This window comes from Leptodactylus fuscus, chromosome 9 (assembly GCF_031893055.1).
Source record: "Leptodactylus fuscus isolate aLepFus1 chromosome 9, aLepFus1.hap2, whole genome shotgun sequence".
In the NCBI taxonomy this organism is placed as follows: Eukaryota; Metazoa; Chordata; class Amphibia; order Anura; family Leptodactylidae; genus Leptodactylus; species Leptodactylus fuscus.
Window position 1 is genome coordinate 44,321,200 of NC_134273.1, and position 14,766 is coordinate 44,335,965.

General features: G+C 40.9%; 2 protein-coding genes across 2 annotated transcripts in view; one reads left to right on the top strand and one right to left on the bottom strand.

Annotated features, from left to right (window-relative positions):
- The window catches only part of PMM1 (phosphomannomutase 1), a 131,303-nt gene extending 125,331 nt beyond the window's left edge, over positions 1–5,972 (top strand). Inside the window, exon 9 of the transcript XR_012717458.1 lies at positions 5,961–5,972. The gene's annotated coding sequence lies outside the window, so the exon portion shown is untranslated. The remainder of the gene's footprint in view (positions 1–5,960) is intronic.
- Positions 1–14,766, bottom strand: part of GTPBP1 (GTP binding protein 1) — a 144,317-nt gene that overhangs the window by 25,443 nt on the left and 104,108 nt on the right. The window lies entirely within an intron of this gene.

A 14,766-nucleotide genomic window follows, 5' to 3' on the forward strand; every position in this document is an offset into this window, starting at 1 on the left:
GAGTTTCATTCATAACATCTTCCCTCCCATGGACTCCCCCCCTGTTGTTAAAAAAACCCCCAAAACACTATTAGTATCACCACATACATAACAACCCATAAAATTTGTATCTTATTTATTCTAGATGATAAATGCCATAAACATTAAAATTCAGATGCCAGAATTGATGTTTTCTGTTCATCTTGCCTCTCAAAAATAAAAATTGATCAAAAAGTCTTTTGTACCCAAAAAATACAAAGTCTCATACAGCAACATTAATATAAAATGTAAAAAGTTATGAAAGCTTTGTTCCCCCATAGTCCTACATTCCAGTATCTGATCAGAGAGTGTGGTGTTTATTTGGTGGAGATTTGTTCAGTGCTTTGTTAATTATGATGACATGAAAACCTGCCGGTGCCTCAAAAGCACACGATAGTAAGTATGTAATTTTTTTTTTTAATGATTATGGACATGCTGCATTAATTAATTATTGTGTTTCTACTTACATATTAGAAACTGTTGAACTCTGCACCATAATGAATATACAACCTGGACCTTCTGGGCCTAAACGAGCCAGAAATAACTTTTTATAAAATTGTTGCTTTTTATAATGCAAAGCCAAAACAAATTATATTGTAAAGGTTCTATGCTAATGTAGGAAGTCTAAGAGCAAAATAGAGGGGGACAATAGAGGAATCCCACAGACACCTTGATAGTACTTATGTGAGAAATCCTGATGATAGTATCTAAGGATTAATAGAACAGCTGATTGTCATTGCATGCTGTTATCTATTCTATGATCTACAAGTACACCCAGGTCCTTCTCCACCAGTGACTCTCCCAGCTTTATACCCCCTAGAACAGGGGTGGGCAATTAATTTTCCCATGGGGCCGCATAAGAAATTAAAACTATTTTAGAGGGCCGCGTTGTGGCAAATTTAGCTCCACCCACTTCTACATGGACTCCGCCCATTCTCAATCATCTCTCCATGTGCCCCCACACAGTATAATTCTCCTACAGTCACCCGTACATTATATGTCTCCACATTATAATGTTTCCTTCCAACTGCCCCACAGTATTAGGTCCCTCTCTTGGTGCCCCAGTTTAAACTGGTGGAAACCAGAGGGGACATGAAACTGGAGCAGCTGGAGGGGGACACTAAACAGTGGGGGTAGTTGGAGGGGACAATAAATTAATGGCAGCTGGAGTGGGACATAAAACTGGGGGCAACTAGAAGGGGACATGAAACTGGACTATCTGGAGGGGGTCGTTAGCAGTAGGGGTAGTTGGAGGGGAACATTAAATTAATGGCAGATAAAGTGGGACATTAAACTCGGGGCAACTAGAGGGGGACATTAAACTCGGGCAGCTGGAAGCAGACATTAAACCGTAGGGGTAGCTGGAGGGTGACATTAAACTGGGGGCAACTAGAGGCAGACAGGTCCCCCTCCAGCTACCTCCACGGTTTAATGCCCCCTCCAGCTGTTCCCAGTTTCATGTCCTCCCAGTTTCATGTCCTCCCCTCCATTTCTCCCCCCAGTTTCATATCCCACAGGGAGAAAATATGTGTTCTCTATATAAAAGAATTCACTGAAAAGCGGAGGACACCATCCGCTCATAGAACATCTAAAATATAACTTTTATTAAGCTCATTAAAAGTATAGAGCATGAATATTACACACCGTGCTCAGTGTATCTGATTTGTGAGATAAATAAAAGGGATAGGGTAAATTGATTCACTCCACTTGGGAAAACCCTCACTCCCTAAAAATCAATAAGTGGCTTGCTCCAAATACTGCTTGTCACATAAAACAGCTATTGGAGGCTCTAGGATCCAACACACACCCCCCTCTGAGGTTACTGGCCTAATGCCACGCCAACAGAGAGGGAAATGGTCTCCAAGGCCAGGTGTTCTCAGAGGCAGTACCAGGAAAAGCAAGACCACCACCAGCTTAGGAAAGACCCTACGCGTTTCCTCTACATAGGAGATTCATCAGGGGTCAAGTAACATTCCTCACAAAAGGAAGCGGTAACATCCGCTATATATATTATATTGTGCATTCTGACCGCCGGCAGGACCGCCGCTCACATTCAATGCTGAGTTGCCCTGCCGTCTTCCGGCCTTTTAAACACACTGCCACACCTACCAAAGAATCATCCTCCAATCAGGCTTGCGTTTCGCTCGCACCTTCAACACGCCCACAGAGTTCAGAACATGCCCACTGCTGTAAGTCACAATGTCCGGTCCTACCTTCAACAGGATCATGTGATCTAATAATTCCGCCCACAACCAGAGCCAAGGTACGTGCAGCAAGATCACATGATCGGACCTCATGTGATGCAGTTGTCAAAAACTTCGTCCATACCACCTCAAGCACATCTAAAACTTTGTCCATACCACCTCAAGTACATCTAAAACTTCGTCCATACCACCTCATGTGATGCAGCTGTCAAGTACATCTAAAACTTCGTCCATACCACAACTTATTAACCCATTCGGGTATTGGTATCTCACGCTCTAGTGGCTGTACACGAACAAGTACATCTAAAACTTCGTCCATACCACAACTTATTAACCCATTCGGGTATTGGTATCTCACGCTTTAGTAGCTCTACACGACCAATAAGATCACATACCCAGACTTCATATAATATAGCTACTAGGTACATCTCGGGCTTTATACTACGATCTCTATTAACACTACCAGGCACTTACGCACAGATAATAAAATCATTATGGCATTATGACCTACCTAGATATTGATGTATAGGTATGATATGGAAGTATAAATGAATCTACTGGGCATTGATATTGGGCAGTGATTTATATCATTTTAGGATACACAGCATTTTTGCTGAGTAACGGGATTCGTATAGCGGCCGATACCATCCACAAAAAATATAGGTTCTCCGCATTAGTATTCTCAAAAGTTAAGATGTCAGATTATACGAACTCAAGGTTAAGGTGTTATATTGTAAAAGATAAATTATTCTATAAAGCATGTGTAATCGGCCTGTTCATTCAAGCCATTAGGTGACATAGTATCCAAACGAAAAATCCATTGTAATTCTTTTTTTAGGCTAAACCTATCCCAGTCACCCCCTCATAGCAACCTGACGCTGGCCCCAGAGACTCCTCCGGGTGCCGGCATCAGTGGAGTGAGAGAGCGGCGAGGGAGCGTGGGAAGGTAAGTACAACTATTTATTTGTGTTACACATACAAGGGGGACATAATCTAAGGGACCTATGAAACTGAGGCCACATAACGAGCAGGAAAGAGAACAGCATGACACTGGGGCACAAAACTGGAGGCAGAGATGGGGGGACATGAAACTGAAAGAAGACATGGGGGGATATGAAACTGGGAGCACACATGGGGGGACATGAAACTGGAGGCAGAGATGGGGGACATGAAACTGGAGGCAGAGATGGGGGACAACAAACTGGAAGCAGAGATAGGGGGACATGAAACTGGAGGCAGAGATGGGGGACAACAAACTGGAGGCAGAGATGGGGGGACATGAAACCCCATCAAGTATCCCCCAGCAAGTAGCAGCATATTTACCAACTTCCCCGGACCTGTTGACTGCTGCCCCTGCTTCCCCTTGTATTATAGGCCGTGGAGGGCGGTAGTGAATAGGCCCAGGCCGCGATCCCACTACTGCTATTATTATACTCAGGGGTCTTTTCAGTATAATAATCGGAGCCCCAGGGGAGGTGAGGGAACACAATAAACAGTGTTACTCACCTCTCCAGGATCCGATGTTAATCCTAGCAGGCTTCGGGCCTATATGGTAATGTCCCAGATGTCACGTGGTCTGGGATATTACCATTTAGGCCCAAAGCCTGAGCTAGCAGTACCATATAGGCCTGAAGCCTGTGCTAGTAGTAATAGCCTGTTACTGCTAGCACAGACTTTGGGTCTGTATGGCACCAGGCTGTTACTGCTACCACAAACTTTTCAAACCTGAACCCCCTAAATAATTCAAAACAGCATTTTTTTAACCCTTAAGAGATGCAGACATTTTTCATTTTTGTGTTTTTGTTTTTTATTCCTTTCCTTTCCAAAAGGCATAACTTTATCAATTTCCTGTCTACGTAGTCCAATGGTGGCTTAATTTTTGCGTGACAAGTACTTCAAAATGGCACCATTTATTATTTTGTACAATGTAGTAGGAAGTGGAAAAAAATTCAGAATGAGGTGGAATTGAGAAAAAATGCAGTATTGATGTTTTCTTATGGGTTTTGTTTTTATGGCTTCCACTCTACGGTAAAAATGCTATATAAGCTTTATTCTCCAGGTCGATACGATCATGGGGATACTAAATTTATATAGTTTTTTTCATGTTTCATGTTTAAATAACTTCTAAATTCTAAATTTTGAAGAAAAAAAAAATAGAAATCTTTGAATCGCCATATTCTAACCCCTGCAACTTTTGTATATTTCAGCATACAGAGCTGTGTAAGTTTGTTTTTTTTGCGGGACAATATGTAGTTTTAATTGGTACCATGATGGAGATTGTATGTTTTTTGATCACTTCTTATTTGATTGTTTTAGGGAGGTAATTTAGCAAAAAAAACGCCTAATGTGTTAATGTTTGCTTTTATTTATTTATAATTATATGTGATCTGGGGAAAGGGGGGGGGTTAATTTATTTATTTTTTAACTTTTTTTTTCTTAACTCTTCATATTGCCCCCCCTAGGGGCCTAGAATGTGTTATCATTAGATCACCTGTGCCATAAACTGCAATACTACTGTATTGCAATCTATGGCAGATTCGCTTCAATAGTTACAATACTATGGCAGCGCCTACAGCCTTCAGAAGGCTCCAGGCTGCCATAGTAACGGGATGACACCCGCGATCGCGCTGTGGTGGGGCCATCCCGTTACCTGGAAGAAAATAGAAACTGAAAGTAACCACTCAGATGCCGTCGTCCCTGCTGTATGAAACCCGGCAGCTAGTTTCAGAGTGGCTGCCATGTTTTTCACACGCACCAGGATGTAACTGTACATCCTAGTGCGCCTAAGGTATGCGCCTAATGATATGGAGATAAAATTTAGACTTTTTTTTTTTCAATAATATGCTCATTTACCACAAAAGTTTACAAATTCACAAGGGGTTAAAGGAGAAAATGCATCCCACAATTTGTTAGAAATTTTTTCCTGAGCATGGAAATATCCCATATGAGGATGTAACCTGTTGTTCGGGCACATGGTAGAGCACCAAAAGGAATGTTCTCCCCTGGGTATTTGAAAATTAGATTTTGCCAGGAATAGTTTTCAGGTGTAATTCCTCATTTGCAGTTCCAGTACAATGAACCCCCCCCCAAAAAAAAATTGATCCCATTTTGGAACTACACCCCTCAAGGAATTTATCAAGGGGTATAGTGAGCATTTTGACCCCACAGCTGTTTCACAGATTTTATTAACATTGGGGATAAAGTGACATTTAGTCATTATTCATTTACACTTCTCAAAGTTTTCATTTTCACAAGAGTTAAAGGAGAAAAAGCCCCCACATTTTATTACACAATTTCTCTTGAACACGACAATATCCCATATGTGCAGAGTAAATGGGGAACACCAAATTCCCTATTATTTTGTTACCAACAGTTGGAGGTAGAATGAGGGCAAAATCTGCCACTGATTTTGGAGAAATCAACCGCAAAATCAGAGCTAGATTCTGTCATGTGAATGCGGCCTGATAATCTTAGGGGCCATTCACACAGAGTAAACGTGAGCTGATTATGGCAAAATACACGTGTAAAAAATAGCATTGAAGTCAATGGGAGTCTGATTTTTACACGTGTATTTTTTACACGTGTAGTTTGCCATAATCAGCTCGCGTTTACTCTATGTAAACGGCCCCTTAGGTTGGGGCCCCATGTGGCGTAAACACTGTGGAAAAAAATGCAGCATTTTACAGTCAGAGCAAAATGGATAGGATTCCAGTAAATGCCATCCCCACTTTGCATTAGAATATGTACTGCGGACACGCGGTGAATTCCAAAACCGTGGGTGGTTTTGGAAATCGCAGCATGTCAATTGTACCTATAATAACACCGGTGGTTTCCCTATAGGTATAATTGAAGCAGAGAGTCCAAAGAGGAAACCTCTGCGAACTTTCTGTCAAAAGTGGTGCGGGCACAATTATGATGCGTTCCCAACGCAATTTTTTCCGCAGCTTTTTTTTGCTGTGGATGCCACGAGGGGCCTTAGCCATAATCTGTTTTAATAGATAACCTAAGTGTGGCCCAGGGCGGATCTTGAGTAGGCCTTAGCCCGGGTGTGGGTCCTTGGCTCATTACTGGGCCATAAAAGGCTGCAGAGCCTGCAGTTCAGGGCAGATCCTGAGAGTGAGAGTAAGTGCCTGGGTCTGCCCTGACAAGGAGTCTGCTGAGACAGTTTTGTGCTATTTTTGGTTGATTCATGTGGCTAGTAGCAAGCCCTACGTACAGTTAGTATTTTCTGTTAGCGCTCAGACGAGCAGGAATTTGATTCATACTATTTTTGCCTGAAGTTAAGGTGGTAATTTATTTTGCTCATTTTTACGACTGTCATGAAGGTTGATTTATTGTGCAGGGTTTTTTTTTTTTTTTTTTTAATAAATAAACCTGTTTGCTACAGTTTTGTGTCCCTGTCTCTGACTGGTTGGGTCCACATCATTGCTGCTACCGAGATACCTTCTCTACAATACTATATATTTATAAATACACACAAGACACAGCATATACCTGAAGCCGAGTTATAGACAGTTTGCATCGGTTTGCCACAACCCAATCTAATCGAATATCCTCTGCAGTACAAGACTCTGTGAGCTGGAGGAAGCTGTCTGTCTGCAGGGATAATTATAATAAACATGAAAGGTAAGTAACAGTACAGTAAGTAAGGATAAACTGGAACAGTCAGGACGCTGGCCCTGACACCCAGATAGAAATGTCGGATTGCTGCAAAACTCGCCATGCACTTATGTCTCAGGCAAATATATAAATGATTGCAGGTCTGGTCTTATTAGACACTTGCTCTTGCAACAGTGTACATCTCGCTTAGAGATTTCCGACTGCTAAAGATGCCTTTACAATGCATCACACATTTTTCCCAGTTGGCAGCCTTGGAGAAGGGACACATCATTGGACTGAGAGTTGCCTGCCATCTAGGCTCTTCTGACCTAGCATTTAGGAGGTACTAGAAACAATGATTATACGACTCTAGACAGCCCAGACAGATCAGCAGTAGAGTTTAATTCCCAGACAAGCATGAGCTGCTTCCACAGTTTCCTTGTCTACCATTCAGAGACACATGGCACTTTCATTATATACCCCTATCTTTGCTTTGAATATTTTTAGGCACTTAGCAGGAGGAAAAATGGTATCACGACACCAATTACGTGTCCTGCCCTTGACCACCAGCAGTTGCCTTTATTTGAGATGGTGTCGTGACCAACAAACCTGAACTGCTTTGGACTGGAATTATATAGTTCTTTTTTTTTTTTTTTTTTTTTTTTTTGGGGGGGGGGGGGGTTTAGCAAAAAAAACAAAAAAACAAATGATTTGGGATGCCAGCTTCAGTTACCAATGAGTGTGCAGGATCTACTGGCCCAGCTACAACTTTTCAGGACAAAACTGCCACAGGATACCATATGAAACCTACTGTATATACCTCCATGCCAAACCATATGTAAACTTGAATCCAAGCTAGAGGAAGTTTAATTCAATTCCAAAAACTCCTTCTTGGTGCATTATGCTTTTGTTTTGTCAATTAGTTTAATATGTATTAAGTAATTTGGGTGGTCTGCCTATCTATTTCAAAAGAGGTACTATGTCTCTTTAACGCCTTCCCACCGTAGCCATTTTTCGATTTTCATTTTTATCTCTGCCTTCCAAAAGCCATAACTTTTTTATTTTTCCGTTCACAGAGCTATATGAGGGCTTAATGTTTGTGAGACAAATTGTATTTTGTAGTGGTACTAGTTAATATTCCATACAATGTGCAAGGAAGCTAGAAAAAAATTCAGAATGAGGTGTAATTGGAGAAAAACTGCATTTGCGCAACTTTCTTAGCTCCTTTCTGAGCGGCTGCCATATTTAAATATCCATCATTCACCATACTATTATGGCAGATGTTAGGATAGGGTTAAGGAGATGTCACCATTCATGTCTGTCATCATCTATTAACAAATATATCTAGTGCCTGGGAATAAGGAATATACAAATATATCCTCCTTAGTGGAAAAGGGGAGCTTACTCTAGTAACAGAGTATTTAAAATTTTAAATATTGTGTTTTTTCCAAATTTTTTGTAAATCTCTGAATTTTTCAAAAATAAACACTAAACATTTCGCAAATTAAACTACCCTGTGTGTCTTCTATGTTTTTTTTTCTGTATATGTTGTTACATTTTGCTTTTCTGAAAATGCAATAAAATATTTGTTTAAAAAAAAAAAAAGAGTTTTTAACAAACAAACACTATTTGATAAAATCGTGAGAACCCACCTACCTCAACCAGGCAACCTCATTCAGGCCTGGTTCAAATATGCACATGGGTTTCTGTTTGGGGACCCCCCCTGAACGGAAATCTAATCCGCATTAAAAAAAAAACAACAAAACGGTTACCTTAGGAAACTGGCGGACCCCATAGACTATAATGGGGTCTGTGTGGTATCCGCATGAAAAATGCCAAGAGAAAAGTGCTGCTTGCAGGAGAGGGGAACAGAATGGGCCGAACGCGGATGTGAACTGGGCCTCAGATGACAACTTACACTAAACAGACATACCTCTCTTGGGCTTGGGTTTAGACCTACAATGTAAACTGATCCAAATATACTCTGTTGATATATATTCTAATTATACATACTATATAGAATGATATTATATAATATTATAAGTACTATATAGGACATTATATACTATATAGTAGTACATAGTGCTATACAGTTGGATCCTAATATAAATAAATACAGTGGGGCAAAAAAGTATTTAGTCAGTCACCAATAGTGCAAGTTCCACCACTTAAAAAGATGAGAGGTGTCTGTAATTTACATCATAGGTAGACCTCAACTATGAGAGACAAAATGAGAAAACAAATCCAGAAAATCACATTGTCTGATTTTGTAAGAATTTATTTGCAAATTATGGTGGAAAATAAGTATTTGGTCACCTACAAACAATCAAGATTTCTGGCTCTCACAGACCTGTAACTTCTTCTTTAAGAGTCTCCTCTTTCCTCCACTCATTACCTGTAGTAATGGCACCTGTTTAAACTTGTTATCAGTATAAAAAGACACCTGTGCACACCCTCAAACAGACAGACTCCAAACTCCACTATGGTGAAGACCAAAGAGCTGTCAAAGGACACCAGAAACAAAATTGTAGCCCTGCACCAGGCTGGGAAGACTGAATCTGCAATAGGCAACCAGCTTGGATTGAAGAAATCAACTGTGGGAGCAATAATTAGAAAATGGAAGACATACAAGACCACTGATAATCTCCCTCGATCTGGGGCTCCACGCAAAATCTCACCCCGTGGGGTCAAAATGATCACAAGAACGGTGAGCCAAAATCCCAGAACCACGTGGGGGGACCTAGTGAATGAACTGCAGAGAGCTGGGACCAATGTAACAAAGCCTACCATCAGTAACACACTACGCCGCCAGGGACTCAGATCCTGCAGTGCCAGACGTGTCCCACTGCTTAAGCCAGTACATGTCCGGGCCCGTCTGAAGTTTGCTAGAGAGCATTTGGATGATCCAGAAGAGTATTGGGAGAATGTCCTATGGTCTGATGAAACCAAACTGGAACTGTTTGGTAGAAACACAACTTTTCGTGTTTGGAGGAAAAAGAATACTGAGTTGCATCCATCAAACACCATACCTACTGTAAAGCATGGGGGTGGAAACATCATGCTTTGGGGCTGTTTCTCTGCAAAGGGGCCAGGACGACTGATCCGGGTACATGAAAGTATGAATGGGGCCATGTATCGTGAGATTTTGAGTGCAAACCTCCTTCCATCAGCAAGGGCATTGAAGATGAAACATGGCTGGGTCTTTCAACATGACAATGATCCAAAGCACACCGCCAAGGCAACGAAGGAGTGGCTTTGTAAGAAGCATTTCAAGGTCCTGGAGTGGCCTAGCCAGTCTCCAGATCTCAACCCTATAGAAAACCTTTGGAGGGAGTTGAAAGTCCGTGTTGCCAAGCGACAGCCCCAAAACATCACTGCTCTAGAGGAGATCTGCATGGAGGAATGGGCAAACATACCAACAACAGTGTGTGCCAACCTTGTGAAGACTTACAGAAAACGTTTGACCTCTGTCATTGTCAACAAAGGATATAGAACAAAGTATTGAGATGAAATTTTGTTACTGACCAAATACTTATTTTCCACCATAATTTGCAAATAAATTCTTACAAAATCAGACAATGTGATTTTCTGGATTTGTTTTCTCATTTTGTCTCTCATAGTTGAGGTCTACCTACGATGTAAATTACAGACGCCTCTCATCTTTTTAAGTGGTGGAACTTGCACTATTGGTGACTGACTAAATACTTTTTTGCCCCACTGTATTTAGTATATATACTCTAATTTAAAAAGCCTTGGGTAAAAGGAAGGAGTGAACTTCATATACTTAATGTTTGCATATGTCTAAGCGTCTTCTACAGAGCGCTACTACATTTTTTTGTGTTTGTTTGTATTGTAGTCATAGCAGTCGGCACCTGTGTACATGTATTTTACTATGGAGGTGTCACATTTTGAGACTGTATGTATCATACACATTACATTACATTACAAATTAACCAAACTATTTTATATCACACCTGATAGGGAGGAGACTTCTCTATAGGAGAAATAATTTATCAACCATAAAATATGCTGTACCTGTATTACTCTCTTATTATGTGGGTGTGTGGTATTTAAGTATTGCTGAGTCTGCTACTTAAAATCCACCCTGTTTTGACTAGAAGCTCGCTGATACCAGCAGAAATCACGCTACTGGTTTTACTAGATCTTCTCCACCCTTAAAAAAAAAAAAAAATTGTTGCTTTGTAATTTTGGAAATAATTTATATAATAATAATTTGTCTCAGAAACAATTTATGGTAATAATGAAACATGAAACATTCCCATTTGAATGCAGTCTTACCCTTGGTTCACATCTGCGTTTAGTAATCCGTTTGGGGAGTCTGCATGAGGACCCCCCGAATGGACTACCGAACGCATTTGCAAGTGCTGTGCAGTGAGAGCACACAGATCTCCATAGACTATAATGGGGTCCGTGTGCTTGCCGCAAGATCTCCACACGAGTCATGTGTACAGAAAAGTAGATTGTGAAGGGGGCAACACGGTGGCTCAGTGGTTAGCACTTCAGCCTTGCAGCACTGGGGTCATGGGCTTGAATCCTGCCAGGAACAACATCTGCAAGGAGTTTATATGTTCTCCCTGTGTTTGCGTGGATTTCCTCCCTTTCTACAAAGACATACTGAAAAAAAAGTACACTATGTACCCTAAAAATAAAAAAAATGTACCCTATATGGGGCTTACAATCTACATTAAAAAAAGTAGATTGTGAAGTACTTTTCTGTCCGCATATTCCCTGCTGAGATCTCGCGGCAAGCACACGGACCCCATTACAGTCTATGGGGATCCGTGTGCTTCACTGCACACTGCTTGCAAATGTGTTCGGTAGTCTGTTCGGGGGGTCCCCATGCAGACTCCCCCAAACGTATTACCGACGCAGATGTGAACCAGGCCTTAGGCTTGGTTCAGATTTGCCTTTTTGGCTTCTCTATATAGGAAAGCGTAATGGACTGTTCTTTGCTATGCAGGGAAAAAAAATAATGTCGATGCATTCCAGATCAACATATGTCAAAAAGACATTTATATGGCATATAAAGAGAGAAAAGGAGAGAAGGAAAGATATAGATTAAACATGTACATTTAAGAATACATATGGCTAAGTGATTCTACAAATGAATTGGCCTATAAAATATTGTATATTTGATAAACCTGAAATACAGTACTGAAGTACAGTGCAGTGTTATTTATGAAAATTTTTATTAATATATATTAACATACATATACCAAAATTAAGAACAAAAATATACCACTACAATCTAATCCATTAACAATCATTAACCTACACATATTATTTTTATACAGAACACATCTAAAGCGCTGGCGGATTAGCTAAATAACCCCTCAGTTCATTAACCCATTAAATACACAAGGCAGTCCCCCACAGACAATCAGTCCCCCTACTACATAGTTTCTGGAACCAGAGCTTTAATAGCCTTATGACGTTACTGCATTTCAGCATTATTGACGTCAACAGGAGCTCCAGCCATATACGGTATATGGACCTAATGAGTTCTGCAGGTGAAATGTATAGTGCAAGGGTCGGACACAGCCCGATCATAATTCGTATGGGATCAGATATGAATGGTCTACCCTAAGAATATGCCATAAAAAAAATTCCAGAACAACCCATTTAATAAATTACAGAATTTCATTCCATGAGTTCCCTATTCATATACTCCCACATCATATGCCATAAATGTGCTTTCTCTACTGGAAAGTGGGCAGATGGTGTCCCAAAGTTTTATTAAGTCCAATGGGTGTCCTATATACTCTGTGTATAAAATATAAATGAGAGCCTGTGGGTTTCTGACAATTATAATGTAGGGATCATATTCCAAGGTATTCACCCACTGCTCATCAGGGATGAGATCCAGGTCAGAGTCTCTCTCATATTTTCAATAGATAGACGTTATCCCTTCAATCCTGGCTCCAACATCTGGCTATATAAATATCAGATAGCCCCCCTGGGAGTAGACTGTCGTGGGTACACTCCTTGCTTGGGATTCAAAGGCATGCCGAAGTTGTAAAAACCTGTGTAATTGTTCACTAGGAAGGGTGTAAGTATGTGGTTCCTTTATATTTGCCATTTCTTCTGTAGCCACTCCTGGATTTGGCTCAAAAAAGCAGGTTTTCCGCAGCGTGGGGCCTTAGCCTCAGTCGTTACAAGATAAAAGAGACCTGTCAAGAAGTTAAATCAGAAGCATGTTAATTCATGTTGTAGATTAATGGGGCAAAATCTATGACAAATTTATGTTATAATCTGCATGTCAAACATGCCATGGATTTTTTAGTCATAATTTACTACCCCAATTCCAAAAACTTGTGATGTTGTGTAAAATGTAAAGAAAACAAGAATGCAGTGATTTGAAAATCTCATATATCTAGGGATGAGTGAAACGATTTGGATAAAACCGGACTTGACCTGAAACTTCTGGAATTTGTCACCCACAAAACCCTTATTATATTCTGAGGTCTCCTCAAACTCATCCAATTTGGCCAAGGAGTTTTTAATTAGGAGACTGCATAAGGGTGCATTCACACTGAGGAAAATAGCGCTGAATTTGGTGTGGAATCCGCGTCAGATTCAGCGCTGAAAAAAAAAGCCTCTCATTACGCGCATATCACATTGAAAGCAATAGGTAAAAAAGCCTCCCATTGATTTCAATGGGTAGCGCGCATAAGCCGGCACACATTGAAGTCAATGGGATCTGTTTTGAAGTGGCTCACTCTGACACGTGTTACGTGTCAGAATGAGCGGCGTGTTACTCCGTGGGAACGGAGCCTTAGACAGTCAACAGAGAAAGGTGGAAAACTAGGTGCGCTGGGGCAGGGACCACCAAATTTACTATTACTCATGACAGAAAACTGGCGTGAGTTATACCACAAATACAGATCTACGACCAGGTGATCCTACATGCGCTAATATTACTAAGAAACCAGAGCCTCTTAGTAATTCTAGCAAGTCATGTGTCTGGCAGGGAAATAATTAAGATGCAAGAATCGCCAGTCTAGGTTCTTGGTAGCTCTCTGGCCACATATTGTCATGTGCTCCTGAGACCTGCTTACGTGAGATGGCTCAGTATTTGTGTTTTCTCCGCTCTTACGTTATGGTCACAACTGCGTTTGGGTTTCTGTTCAGGGGGGTCTGCTTGAGGACCCCTGAACGGAAACCTAATCTGCTTACAAAAGGCGGTTACCTGCAGAAACCCGTAGACCCCATAATAGACTATAATGAAGTCCGCTGGGTTCCCGCCCTAAAAAGGCAAAAAATGAGAAGAGAAAAGCGCTGCTTGCAGTGCTTTCCTCTCTGCCATTTTTAAATAGGTTCGGAGACGAAAACCCCAAATGTAATTCAAGCACTGGTGTGAACCCAGCCTTAGACTAGCTTTGATCGAGGTATGTTTTGGGGTTATATTTGTCTCTGTCAATGCAAATTTGCTGTCTTCTGTGGTTGCCACTATTGATATCTCGTCACCTTATGTTGCATGTGCATGTTGTAATGTTTGTTTGCTGGCTCTTATTTGATTGGAGTCTGTTTGTGTACTGTTTAATATTTTTTCTATATATGATATAAATAAAGGATTTATAAGAAAAAAAAATTGCCAATCTTAAAGGGGCTCTATCAGCAAAATCATGCTGATAGAGCCCCACATATGCGTGAATAGCCTTTAAAAAGGCTATTCAGGCACCGTAAATGTTATATTAAACTACTCCCCAGTTTTAAAATAAAACCCTAAAAAATAATGTTATCTACTTACGCTTCGTGCACTGTGGACGGGCATTCAGGGTGTTTTCTTCTTCATCCACGCCTCTTCTTCCTCCGACGTCTTCGGGTCCCGTCCTCCTCCGACGCTCGCGAACTGACATGGATATAAAAAAATGGCCTGGGCGCCTGCGCAGTAGCATGCGGTTTCTACTACAGCTACTGCGCA